Source organism: Elgaria multicarinata, chromosome 3 (genome assembly GCF_023053635.1).
Source record: "Elgaria multicarinata webbii isolate HBS135686 ecotype San Diego chromosome 3, rElgMul1.1.pri, whole genome shotgun sequence".
NCBI lineage: Eukaryota > Metazoa > Chordata > Lepidosauria > Squamata > Anguidae > Elgaria > Elgaria multicarinata.
In genome coordinates, this window is record NC_086173.1 from 56,704,714 (window position 1) to 56,718,616 (window position 13,903).

Sequence of the window (13,903 nt, forward strand, 5' to 3'; positions counted from 1 at the left end):
GATATAGTTTTACAGTCCTAGTGCTCAAAACTCTCTCAACGGCACAAGCCCCCATGGACTGTGTTGCTTGTCCTGTGCTTTGGTAGCAAAGGACCTGCCTTTTGGTGCCAAAATGGAAATTTCCAAAGGTATTATTTAAAGATAATACAAAATCCTGTCTGTGTTCTCAAGCAACCTGTTGATAAAGGGTAAAATCCCATGCCGCTACACTACACCAGTTGTGTCCATGTTGGCCAATGGCCACAGGAACAGGCTGGCAAGAGATGAAGCTGCTCTTACAGTGGAATGTAACTGGATAAGCCTACTAGAAATCATGTTTTGACACTTCTGGCCATTTAAATATTTAACTTTCAGAGTGGTCACTATAGGCTTTTGTGCTGATACACATAACTCAATCCTAACTCTAGTTCAAACAATGAGAAGAGTCATTCTTCACAGGCCTCCAGGAACCTCTGGCTTGGAGCCTTTCCCTTCCCAGTCATGACAGCAGAGGCTTTACTTGGCCCTCTCTACCCACACTGTGTAGACTACTTAAATGAAGCAAGGCCACCACTTCTACCTATCCACAACTTCATGGAGCTGGCCATGGGGCTTACCATGCTGAATCCCTTCTAGGGGCATTAAGAATGAATCTGCAGAACTTGCTACCAGAGTGGAGTTACATACTCCAGATTCAACACGGCTGATGTCCTTTGCCTGTTAGCAGTGTATTCTTGAGGTATCAGAACTCATAAAAACGGGGGTGGGGGTATAGGGCTGCCAAGGAGTTGAAGTCCATAGTTCTGATTTGATGTTGGTGTCTTTACCATTCACATAAGCAAGGCAGAAATTATGATGCATTCTTGTCATAAATGTAATAGAAAAACTTATATTAACCATAACAACATGCAAATCTACTGGACCTGCTGAATATCTCAATTTCCTAGGCAAGGATTCACTGGCTATTTACAACACCATAGCCCTATTGGCAACAGCAATCTACACAGTTGTGTTCAAGTAGTTAATGAATTGCTCCCTTAAAAGGGAGCATGTCTTGAATTCACTTACCTAAATAACACCCGGATGGACCTAGATTAGAGGCACAGGAACCGTGCTCTTATATTAAATTAGATTGGACCAATGGGATACAAGCCCATTGGTCCCATTAATGCAGTTGTGATCAATGCATTAATATAAAGTACTCAATTTTAAGATTGCAGTCTATTATAAAAAGTTCCCAGTTGCCAACTATGGATTCAATTTATCGACTGCAGCTCGTAATTCACTGTGGCAGGGTCTTTGTGGAAGCAGCAAACACTGAACAGTGCCCAATAGATGCACCCTGCTGTTTTCTGGAAATTAGTAGTCCTGTGCTTGAAGTAAATTCATTTACGAGCTTCCCCTCTTGCTACAACTATGGCCTGCCCTTTCCCAGGAACTGGTCGGGTTACTAGACAAATCCAGCCGTACTGCTTTATTCCTCATTTAAATGTTGTTTTGGAACACTTCTCTGGATACATGGATGTGAGGAGGGTATGCGTGGGTTTATGTACACATAAACACTGGGAGCTTTTCATAGTAGATTGCATGAACAGTAAAATTGTGTTTTGGGGGTGGTGGTGTAGAAATGATTAAAACTTAGTCTAGAATTTTGTTTCTATGCCATAAAACATGCTTCCATTGCAATGTATTAAAGCCTCAGTCTTGCACATGGATAGCTCTGTCCTAGATATGGCTGCCAAGCCTGTCCTACTTGGCAGGCTTGGCACTAGATTAGGGGGGAAGCTGGAGCAGGTTTTTCTCCATGGGCCTCCCAAGCACCATCCAGGGTCTGCCACTGGGTTGGCAGCAGCACTGCTGTTGCAACTGCCAGCCACACGTGAGTGGGTTTACTCAGCAGTGGTGCTGTAACAGACTGGGGAGCCAAATGGCTGCTTGACTCCCTGGCCCATTACAGCACAGCTGCTGCCACATTAACCCACTGGCCTGAGGGGCTGGGGCAGCTGCCAGCATCCCCACTTCCAAGAAAACTTACCCAGTAGCAGTGGAGGTATTGTAATAGGCTGTGGAGCTGGGCAGATGAGGCCACTCATGAGCGCAGGGGAACCTGGCATTTGGAGCAGTGCAACTCCTGTGGGCAAGTGCTGGGGTAGGGTGGGGCAGGCAAGGCATTAAGTCCAGTGGACCTGGGCAAAAGCCCTAGAATGCCAGGTGTTGACAATGAATTTGTTATTTGGAAGTAAATCTGACTGAATTGAATGGGGTTTATTCCCTGGCAAATATGCTTAGGATTGCAGCCTTAAATGCCAGCTCATGGGCATTTAACATAGGGTTGGGGGTGGGTAATGTGACTGTGCTCTGAATGCTGGCACTGCTTACATATATACTATTCTAGAAGTTTAGTGGGGAGAATGTTCATACTATGTATTCTCTGTCTCCCCGGGGTCTTTAAAAAGGGAACATTATATATTATAAAGATATTCTGGCAGGACTGCCAAGCCAAAGGAGATTGTAATAGCTGTGCACATAAGTGACTACAGTCTGAGAAAATATAAAATGTTTGTATTCATCTCTGCCTTTTCAACATGATTGTACCTAGAAGATATCCAATAACCTGAGCAATTTCCAATGGGGTATGAATTTGAATGGCTTAAATAATAAAAAATACTCTGTTGAATTTTGCTGCAGATATGCTTATTCATTCCCAGAGAAAGCCTCCCACCCCATCATGGTAAACACATGTATATTTTTAAACAAATAGTTCCTGATTGTACTTATGCAGAAGTAATTCTCACTTCTATCAATGAGCATTCTTCAGTATTAATGATGAGCAATTTGCTCTCTTTAATGATTCCCAAAATCTGCAGCCTGAGGAGGGGTACCTCATCCTATCTAACTGTTAGGCCTGGTACACTTTTTACATACAGACTGGCTCACCCCTCCTCACTTACGTAATAATCACTCTCCTAACCCCCAGATCCTCTGGCTGGCAGGGAGCGGAGGCATGTGTGTATGCGTGTGAGGGGTGCTGTCTGCCCTGGAGGCCCGTTACACCTGTGGACATACCCAGGACTGGCAGTATTCCCATCGAAAGTCCCAAAACAGCTAACTACAAATCCATCCATGTCTATTCAGAAGTACGCCCCATTGAGTTCTCTGTGGCTTACTCCCACAGATGTGTGTTTATAGATGCCAGATGAGGAAATTGACACCCACCTGATGGGATCTCTTCATTTTTTTTAAACCACAATTCTTGTGTTGCAAACCACTTTGGCTACATCTTAGCATACAAATTGATGTAATAATGCCAGTTGCTGTCAGTTACTGTAGTTATTCATCATGGTAAAGCCAAATAGGAATCTGGCTCAGCTTAACCATCATTAAGAGTCATGGGCAGGAGATCAACATCTTTACACATAGCATATGAAGGAGGAGGAAAAGGTTAACAGGTCCTAGTGGGCCTCAGCCTAATTTCCAAAGGTCCCTGAAGACTGTTGGCAAGAGTGATCCATTCATGCCCTGATACCCCACTGGGCGAAAAGGAAGAGAAGGAGGGGGTCAGAAAGTGTGTGAGAAAAGGGGGAGGTATGTTCACCTTTGGCTCTGACCTTTCCCAGTGCTGGCTTCAATGCCTCAACTGCTAGCATGTGCCCTCTCTACAGATTATTAAGAGAAAAAAGCTTCCCTGCCCCTGATCTAGTCCAATAACACTTTTTAGAGGCCAAGGACTTCATTCTACCAGTCTCAGCTCCTCACACACACCACCCCAATACTGCAGGGAACAAGTAGTGACAACTCTTTTACCAAGCATTTTTTTTAAAAAAATTACATGTTTGGTACAATTTCCCGTCACGCTTGGCAGGATGATACAGGGATCTTATCCACACAGGAAAGAAACTTCGGCAAGGCAAGCTGTCTCTGGAAAATTCACTTGATCTACACAGGCTATTGTTATAAAGTAAAACATTAAATGGGCCCAAGTACAGCAATATATGCCAAAGGATTATATGCTTATGTTTCAGCCACAGTTTCAGTTTTAAATATGGTCTTTTAATATATTGGGGTGAAGGTGGAGGACTTGGATCCTCTTTTGTGAATAACTCAAATTTTATAAACAAATATAATTAAGGCTGTCACCTACTTACCACAAGCCTATACATGTCTACTCAGAAGTATGCTCCATTGAATTCAAGCAAATATGTATACTTCCTTGAAAAAATAATCCATACGGTTGCAGCCAGAGTTGATTAATTGCATGGGTTTTAATTAATTTTAATCAATTGATTAAATCTGTATATGAATACAAAGAATAATTCTGAATAACACATGGTTTCTTTTTTTGTTTTCCGATAATGTATGCACACCTCATAGGAGGCACCATCTCAGCAGAGGTGGTGCGAGAAAGGGGTGAGTGTCACCTACGAGTTTATTTTGGGTGTTTGTGTTAAAAAAAATATTTTAAAAGGAAAATCTGTTTTGAAAATCTTCAACAATCCTGTGTAATGGAGCCGGGGTTTTCGGGGATGCAGTGCCAGCTATTATTATTATTATTATTCATAGGGATAGTAGTTTTCCCAGCAACCTCATATTGCTCCCTGTTGTAATTCTAAGTATTTGAAGGTGGTTTGATCTTGAATGGGCAATTAAGAGCCATGCGCCTTACCAAAGACCTGGTCCTAGTGCAGATTTGGTCTCCCTTTTGGGGGCTGTCATGATGAGCACCTGCACTTAAAAATGTACCACTGCACCACTGTTTATAATGACAGTTATAAACAGTCACTACATTACATGAATGTTATGCCCTGGCCAAAGATATTTGTTATGAAGATTATTAAGATTGGATCCAGACTTACAGTCCTATCGTATCTATGCCTACTCAGAAGTAAGTCCAGCTCAGTTCAGCAGGGCTGACTCACAGGTAAGACTGCAGCCTTCATCATAATTAGAGTAGACCCATTGAAATCATCGGGGCTTAAGTTAGTCTTAAAGATACATTTCAATATGTTCACTCGTTCTTTTTTCATTAATATAAAATAATACGTTTGGGCTTATTTTAGAAATAATTGATTTCTTATGTGATGTTGTATTTGGGCAATGTTATAATGAATGTCTGTTTAAAATTTAAACAAAAGAAAAGAAATTAACAGCAAGACTATTTATTTCATATTAGGCACGCCTTACCAGAAACAAATACCTCCTAAAACAAATTAGCTAAGTAGCAATCAAGAGGAAAGCATTCAAATAGCCATTTGTGTTATTTGCGGTTCAGGGTCCACCTGGCCCATCTACTCCCTCCTGTGTATATTTACTCCCGAGACACGCCATTTGCTCCTTTAACATAGTTTCTTATGTATTTACCCAACCGCAGTGATAACTCATTTAATCAGAATCAAGTCTCTTCTGGCAGGCCTACCAAGATGAATTTTAAACCTAAGAATTTTAAGATGTTGTGATTGTTATTTTAATATTGTATTGGTTTTATATGCTCTTTTAACTAATTTTATGTATTATATTTTATTTAGGGTTGTTCCCTGCCTCAATTCAGAGGGAAAGGCGGGTAATAAATAAATATTGATTATTATTATTATTATTATTATTATTAAACAGCGTGCTCATTTAATCTCTTGCGGCAATGGAGTTTCCACAAATTCCTTAATACACGCCACATATTTCAAAAACGACAAATAACGTTTTAATTAAGGGAAGAAAAAAACACCAGTTTTTTTAAAATGTCCATAGGAAATAGGTTCTACCGAGATTTGAACTCGGATCGCTGGATTCAAAGTCCAGAGTGCTAACCATTACACCATAGAACCACATGGCAGCCCTGGTGGCTAAAAAGTTCCCTACTAGCACGTCCTTCTGTATTTCCCCGCCCTCCTCCAATTCAGTGAAATATCTATGTACGGCTCTGACCCTGAAACTATCTTCTATTAGGTTAAGCAACAAGGTTTTAAAATACCGTGTAGAAAAATTATTTCCTTCCCATTTAATATCTATATATAAAGCCCTTTAAATAAACATACCAAGTGATACTCTTGAAAAACATTTACCTTACATAGAGCATACATCTCGATATAAAAATAAAAAGCATTTCTCCTTCCTATCTGTTCCACTCCACCTGTTTTCTCACCTCCCACCTCCTTTTCATTTCAGCCTCCGTTTCTCACCCTCCCGTAAAAAAAGGACTTAAAATATTTTTGCTCACAGGTTCCACCGAGATTTGAACTCGGATCGCTGGATTCAGAGTCCAGAGTGCTAACCATTACACCATGGAACCGCTCGCTGCGGTTTCCTTTCGATTTATACTTATTCAGATAGTAAGTGAGCCGCAATTTCATCCCTAAACCAGTTAACACGATTGAAACGACAGCATTTTCCCTTAATTAACTTGATTATTTTTTTAAAACAAATTAAAAGGTCTTCGAAAAGAAGAATTTCACAGTCATAAAGACAACTCGTTGTAAAGCCCTCACTCAGTCAAAACTCACAGCTTCGCATCGCACCTCGGCTGGAACTGAGAGCGGAATAGGCGTTATTTCATAAGCCCCCAGAGAAAAAACAAAAGAAGCCGATAAATCTATAGCGGCTCATTGAACAGACGCCTAAATGTAAACGTCGAGCGCTGGAGAGGGCGCTGGGATGACGTATTATTCGTAGGATTACGTTCGCGAAGGCGAACGACGCTATTATTCGGAAGAAATAATGGCGGTGAGGGTATAAAATAATACACGTCATCCTCTCGTGGGCTCTGGAAAAACTAGTTGGTTATTATGGGGAAAACCGAGCGCGCTTCATCCCAATCGGGCTGCGCTTCAACTGGCCCAAGCCCAGCAGGCATCGAGATGAAAGCTGAGGGGCCCCCAAGACAGCTGTGGTGCAGCGGTGGCGGCGGCCATTTTGAGAGCCGCCAGCAAACAGGTCAATAACGAACGTGCCAGCCAAATCGTCCACAAACAGGATTAGTCGACTTTCTAAATGTGGAGTTGGAAGGGGCCTATAAGGCCGTCGAGTCCACACACACTCCTCCCCGCTCAGTGCAGGAATCCACCCTAAAGTATACCCGACAGATGGCTGTGCAGCTGCCTCTTGAATGCCCCCAGTGTGGGAGAGCCCACAACCTCCCTAGGTAACCATTGGTTCCATTGGTAACCTAGATTCCATTGTCGTACTGCTCTAACAGTCAAGAAGTTTTTCCTGATGTCCAGCCAGAATCTGGTTTCCTGTAACTTGAGCCCATTATTCTGTGTCCTGCGCTCTGGGGTGATCAAGAAGAGATCCTGGCCCTCCTCTGTGTGACAAATGAAGTAACCCTATGTAAAGGAGGACAGGGTTACCATTTCTTTAATAGTTAGGGAGCAATCTTATCCAACTTTAGACAAAAAAGTCCCACAACTTCCAGCATTCCTTGGGAGTAGGAAGTTGTACGACTTTTTCCTATCTAAATATGGATGGGGTTGTGCCTTAAGCTACTTTTATTTTCTGCTTCATGGAGAATTTTTCCTGCATGTACCAACGTTTATTACGCACATGTGTTTTAAAACTGCTGGAGGGAAAATAGGGAACTAAACATGTTTATTCCCCGTGTACTAATTGCGCTGCATAGACAGCAGTTAATTCTGGAATCTGCAATGGTAAAAGGGCAAAAAGACCTCCCCTCTCGTCCCTACAGTGCAACCTGGATTGGGTCCTTAGGTAAAAGGAACAACATCCTTGTTGGCATGTTGGTTTGTTGCATCAAAACCAAACGAGGCTTGTAACACGTTACAGTGCAATAATCCTGTGCATGTCTACTCAAAAGTGAAGTCCCACTAAGTTCAATGAGACCAGGTAAGTATGGGTAACATTGCTCAGTAAAAAGCTGGAAAATCTAATACGGCATTAACTTTATCTGAATCCGCTTATACCAGATGCACGAAATCTTAGCCTTAACTGGAAGATATGTTATACACATACATGTAAGGAGGGGATTGGGGAGCAGAATGTAACACTTCAAGCATTTAATGAAGTGGACTCTAGTCTACATAAATTTAAATGTGTTGAACTGCAATCCCATATCCACTTTTTTGGTTGTAAGATCCATTGAACGTAATGGAACTTAATTCAGAGTACACACACACAGGATTGCCCTGTCATCTTTATGGCGCCACAAGTGTCTTCATTGCAAAAGAGGGAGATTCAGTCATTGCAGAATTCTGACCTGTTGCAGCTGTTGACCCTAAAACAGGAAAATCGAACAGGGTGTGTACAGACTAGTAACTTGCTTGGCTAATTGTGTTTACTTAGTCTTTGATGAGCAATGTTTATTTTTAGTTTCTGTCACAGAACATACTACTACTGCGTACCTATCCATGCAGAGATAGAGCAACACCTACCTTTGAATAACAAAATGCAAAAGAGAAGGGGATACCTATACTTTTCATAGGTGTATAGAAGAGGAAGACAGGTGAAACTTGCCCTGCAAAGATGAGAAAAACTGCACTTGCTGAAATTGCCTCTTCTATAACACTTTAAAGCCCTAGTTATGGACAGAAGGCCCAACCGATAAATAAGGGAGAGTGGGGCTGCACCTCTTGGCCCATTCCCAATGTCACATGCAACCGCCAGCTTCGACCCTCTGACCTTTGTGTGCTTGGCAAAGTTATGAACATTAAGCCAGACATACTTGCATACGCTCCTTCATGTGACTGGGATCCCTGTACAATTGGCATTCCCGATTTCACTGCTGGTACCCCATCAGACACTGTCAAGCATGTAGGTCAGAGGAGTGGAGCCAGACAGGTGTGGGGCTGGCAGGTGCAGCACTCTTGGGTACAGGGCATGATCTTACCTAGGATGGCCATATGAAAAGGAGGACAGGGTTCCTGTATCTTTAACAGTTGTATTGAAAGAGAATTTCACCAGGTGCTGCATGCATACAAATGATACCTGCTGAAATTCCCTTTCCTGTACATCTGTTAAAGATATAGGAACCCCGTTCTCCTTTTCATATGATCACCCTATTTACCTTAGTGCTGGCTTCAAGTTATGGGGATGGAGTCCTTGGAAAATATGCCCTCCGTGGGTGGCATTCCCAGTGATCCTCCTTGTCACTGTCCATTTGCTTGTCCCCTTCATCTATGCCCAATCCATTCACCCCAACGCTACCAAAGTAAGTGGGTGAGGAAAGCAGAGGCTGTTCTTTCTTGTTCCTGTCACTTCTCACTTACTCAAAGAGGGTAGCTGAACAGGGGGAGACAGCTAAAAGAAACAGCAGGGCTTGAGACTCCAGGGGTGGCAGTGAACCCCTACATGGGGCATGTGCCTCAGTAGCTGCCCAACAGTGTTTACCCCTGACATTAGCCCAGCCCAGCCCAGCCCCCCTCTATGTTGTTACAGAGGAATTCAGACATGCTGGTGCTCTGTGTACATGTACTTGTGTTTTGTATTTTCTTGATATTGCTGTGCCACCTTGGCTCAAGAATCCATTTTGTCTGCAAAAGGCAGCAGTGCTAGAGGCTTCGGGGCTACCAGGAACGAGAAGAGAGCCCCAGGTGGTTGCACTGGAGTTAGAATAAGGGAGACAGCCTGGCAGGAGGGACATCAGGAGATCAGCACGATCAGGATGGGACTTAAATTCAAAGCACGACCAGGATGGGACTAAAAAACCACATGTGCAAAGCACAATGGATTTCCAGGTTACTGCCTTCCCCACTTGGCCACTGCATCACTCAACAGCAGCTTCCAAAAAGCCTCACACTGGCCACTGGTGGTGTTGCTTCCTTATCCCAAGTTCAGGGATCTGTGCTTTCCACCTTCTCTGAGAAAATAAAAGGCCAACAAGGGTGGGATTTGAACCCATGCATGCAGAGCACAATGGATTTTGAGTCCATCACCTTCACCTCTTGGCACCCTCCCATCCCGAGAGTGCAGACCTCAGAGACCTGAAGCAGGCTGCACCACCAGCAACGCAGAATCTCTCCAAGTTTCCCTTCTCCTGCAGGATTGTCTCACCTAGCAGAAGAACTTCAGGGAAAGACAAGAAAATATGGAACGCTTCACGAATTTGTGTGTCATCCTTGCGCAGGGGCCATGCTAATCTTCTCTGTATCGTTCCAATTTTAGTATATGTGCCACCGAAGTGAGCACAAACTTAAAGCCTCTCAGAAATGCTTATATGACTTGGTTACCCAAGGAAATTACAAGTCACAGTGAGGAGGGCAGAGGGACTGGAGAAGGATGAAACCTGGGGAGAAAGACCCACAGCTTCTGGGCCCCTGCCTTTCCTCCTTGGTTCATTGGAAACCTGTGCTTGTAACTCCTCTGATAGCATGGCAATAGAATGCAAATTTCCTCAAAGCATGATGGGAGAAATTTGCATGTCATCTTTGTGCAAGAGCTATGCAACTATTCTTCGTATTAGCAGGGGGCCAAAACCAAGACCACAGGGAGGGATTATAGAGTTGATTATCCAAAGACATTTCTACTCACAGTTCAAGCCCTGTCATTAGAGTGGGTTTTCACATTTAATAAACTTTTTAGTTCATATAGATATGTAATCATGCTCACAGCCCAATTGGTGATGGTTACTTGAAAAGGAGGATCAATTCCAGTGTCTATAGCACAAACGTCATTCACATTTCAGGAAGGTGGAGAGCTTGATACTATGATTTCTCAAGGAAGAGAAGTATTCTCCACTTTTGTAGTTCATTTGGTTTTAGGATATATTATAGGGTTAAATCGTGCGTGTTTGTGCTCATCATTTTCAGTGAAAATGCTAATAGTTTTAAGGTGCTATTTTTAGTTAGAATGCAGAGCTAAGGAAATTTTGCTCAGGAAGCAGGAGATTATAAAATTCAACAGATGGTCCATGGAAGAGAGACCAAAAAACATTTAACTGAGAAAACAGAAATGTACCTTGCAGAAATGAGTAACTAGCTCCTGTCCTGATTGGTTAGATATGGGGAGATAAATAGCAAAGATCAGAGGAGTACAGAGAAGGACAGGATGGGTGCATGGGGGGGAAAACAAAGAAAAGCCAGATTCCTTGAGCAGGGGTGGGCAACGTGAAGTCCACTGAGCGGTGCCCTGCCCCTCACAATTCACAGCCTGATAGACAGGGCGTGTGAGGATAGCCTTCCCCCATGCACCCTGTGTAGCAGTACAATTGGGCTCCCCCTAGCCCACCAATCAGCTGGAAGCAGCTCAACTCAGCTGGGAAACTGGAATGTGAGGAGGGCAGTTTTAGTGACAAGAGGAATATGGATGTAGAAGCTATGGTAGTGAGTTAGTGATAAGCAAGTTAGTGAGGATTCTGTGGGGAAAGAAGCTGGATGCTGAACTGGTGGAAGGAAGACAAGAAGGATGGACAGGATGAAGCAAGGGATAAAGAAAATGATAGGAGTAAGGGTACGGCTGTAGCACAGCATACTTATAGAATGTCATGGGTCTCTTTCACCCTCTCTCTCTCTGATTCCAAGATTGGCAATAATTCCTTCTTTAAGGTGGTTGTACACACTGTTTTTTAGAGCTTTTAACTCTCATACCAGATACAAATATAACCCAGGTGGTTTTTTTAACTAGACTACACCCCATTAAAGCTCAGGCACTGGTCCTGCTATTACTTTCAGTCAGCATTTGATATATGTGAATTCAATTGGCATTGAATACACACTGCATTTTCTATGTTAGCTTAGAAAAGCCTGTTTGGCCACATACTTTTAAAAGAAAGAATCCAAAATAATTCTTTTTTGCTCAGTAATTTATCATTCCCATTCACGTTTCAATAGCCCAAAAGATAAATTCATTAGTCCAGTGCATAACTGAATAAACAGGTTGGTTCATGTCTATGTTTGTGAGGATTGGGAGGACAAAGATTTGTGTAAGGAGTGGATTTGTTGAAGGCTATGCAAATATAAAAGGACATTGTTTTCACTACTGTCTTAATCAGAAGTAAAAACATGGGAACAATGTATATTATGTTGAAGTGGGAATTTACTTTTAAAGATTTTTTTAAAGTAATGTAGAATTCTAATATAGAAAACTTTGTAAAAAGGATGATGGTGTCATCTGTAAGATACTACTCTTATTTTCAATTTATTTGTTTGATTTATAGCTCCTGAAGGCGACATCTCCAAAACACGTTGAGCACAATAAATTTCTCTTCTCTTTTTTGAGCACCAGAGTTTGCCTCCTCTTTTGTTGCCAGTTTATGGTACCTTTCCCTCTTCATCCTTGTTTATTATACAACTAACATAAGGAGGAGGGATAGCAAGGCTCTCTTCCCATCCCATGCTAGCTTTGTTCCCGTGCTGTCACTGCATTTGCGCAGGGAGACTACACAGATACAAAAGGGTCCCAGTTGCAGAAGTTTGCTCTCAACACATGGAAGGCGAAGAGGGTGGTGGCAGAGGAGGTTAGTGCTAGCATGCTTGTCCTTGCTCTTCCTCCTCATGAGTTAGTTATTCAGTTCATTGTAACCAGAACACCTGAATTTATCTTAAGAAACAGATCCGAGATCAAGCTATTCAGAATGGGCTAAATTCTCAGCGGTCTTTATTATATTCTATGGGGAAAGTGAACAGGCTGCAATTAGAAAGACTTCCTTCCTAATTCTGCTACCCACAGGAAAATGGCATCACTGGGGCAGGGGCAAGGGCAGCTGTATACACCTTTACTTTTTCAAATGTAAATGAATGGTTACCATTGACTCTCATGGGGAGAGGGGAAGTAAAGTAAGAGACACATTTGGGACACTTTCCAGAGGAGGCAAAACCTGCCCATTACTCTTGTCACTGGATGATGTGGCCACTGCAGAGCACATAGAGATGCACATAGACCCTCCCTCCACCATCCTTGACCTTATGTAGAATATGGGAGTGGGGGAGAACCATTGGAATCCATAGCTGAAAAAAAGGCTTTATTTATGTCACTTCAAGTCAAGGCTGCTGGATCTGACATCTAGAAATATGGGGAACATAATCTAAATATCATTTTCAAATATTTTTCATTGTGCATGTGGTTTTCTTTTCTTCATAGTTTTCCCTAATGGCAGTGGGCAAGCCTGTGAATATATTCTTCAAAGGTGGAGGATTCTCTTTTTGAAGGGATCATCATCAGCTACACATTTAAGCTGATGAACTTAAAGGATAAAGAAAGAGGCAGTGGAGTCAGCGAAGGTTTTGAGGGCTTGTCCCCTGTCCCTTCCCTGGGACAGGGGAGGGGTCAGGGACAAGCACACCTCCATTATGTGCACTATTTGGGCACCAAAATCCGAACGTTCTGCAGCAAACACAAACCTAGCATCAGCCATATTTCAGTTCGCTCCCTTCTCCTCTTATACACACATATACATCATTTTCAGAAAGAAGGCATTCACCCCCATTTCCATCACACATATATGAAGCATGTCTGTGCCAACAACAGTTCCAAACCCCTTATACTCCTGCTACAAACAATGCATAGGGAACAAGAGCATGAAAAATCTTCGCTCTGTGTGGACATTGTTCTTGCAATTATGTAGGTAACATTTGCTATATTGATGTGGCTGTTCCCCAAACACCACCTTCTGGAGCCAACCCACCTAGTGGGGGCTGAACCACTTCAGGGCAGTGCCTCCCACTCCCAACTCAGTCATCTCAGAAGGATGCCATGGTCAATGGTATCGAGAGCCGCTGAGAGATCAAGGAGGCCAGGACCAAGATGGAGCCCAATGTATACTAAAGGTGATGAAACAACAGATATACATCTGACTCCAGAGATGAAATTGGTTCAATCCTTCCTTTGATTGATATTCTCAGCTGACAGGTGTCCCATATTTTAAAGTGTGTCACAGCTCCTTAAAAGGTGGCATAATGTTTTTCTTAACATTTTAGCTTTGCTCTGCCCATTCATAGAGATTGTACAAAAATTATGACACTATTCAAATTACAGAGGGGAAGTAGAC

General features: G+C 42.6%; 3 non-coding genes across 3 annotated transcripts; all 3 read right to left on the reverse strand.

The window, feature by feature from the left end:
• Positions 1-5,723: 5,723 nt before the first annotated feature.
• On the reverse strand, positions 5,724-5,795 carry TRNAQ-UUG (transfer RNA glutamine (anticodon UUG)). Its single transcript has one exon. It is a non-coding gene; the product is annotated as a tRNA-Gln (tRNA).
• A 392-nt stretch (positions 5,796-6,187) lies between these two features.
• Positions 6,188-6,259, reverse strand: TRNAQ-CUG (transfer RNA glutamine (anticodon CUG)). The gene has a single exon. It is a non-coding gene; the product is annotated as a tRNA-Gln (tRNA).
• A 3,741-nt stretch (positions 6,260-10,000) lies between these two features.
• Positions 10,001-10,107, reverse strand: LOC134397077 (U6 spliceosomal RNA). The gene has a single exon (XR_010025345.1). It is a non-coding gene; the product is annotated as a U6 spliceosomal RNA (small nuclear RNA).
• Positions 10,108-13,903: the final 3,796 nt, after the last annotated feature.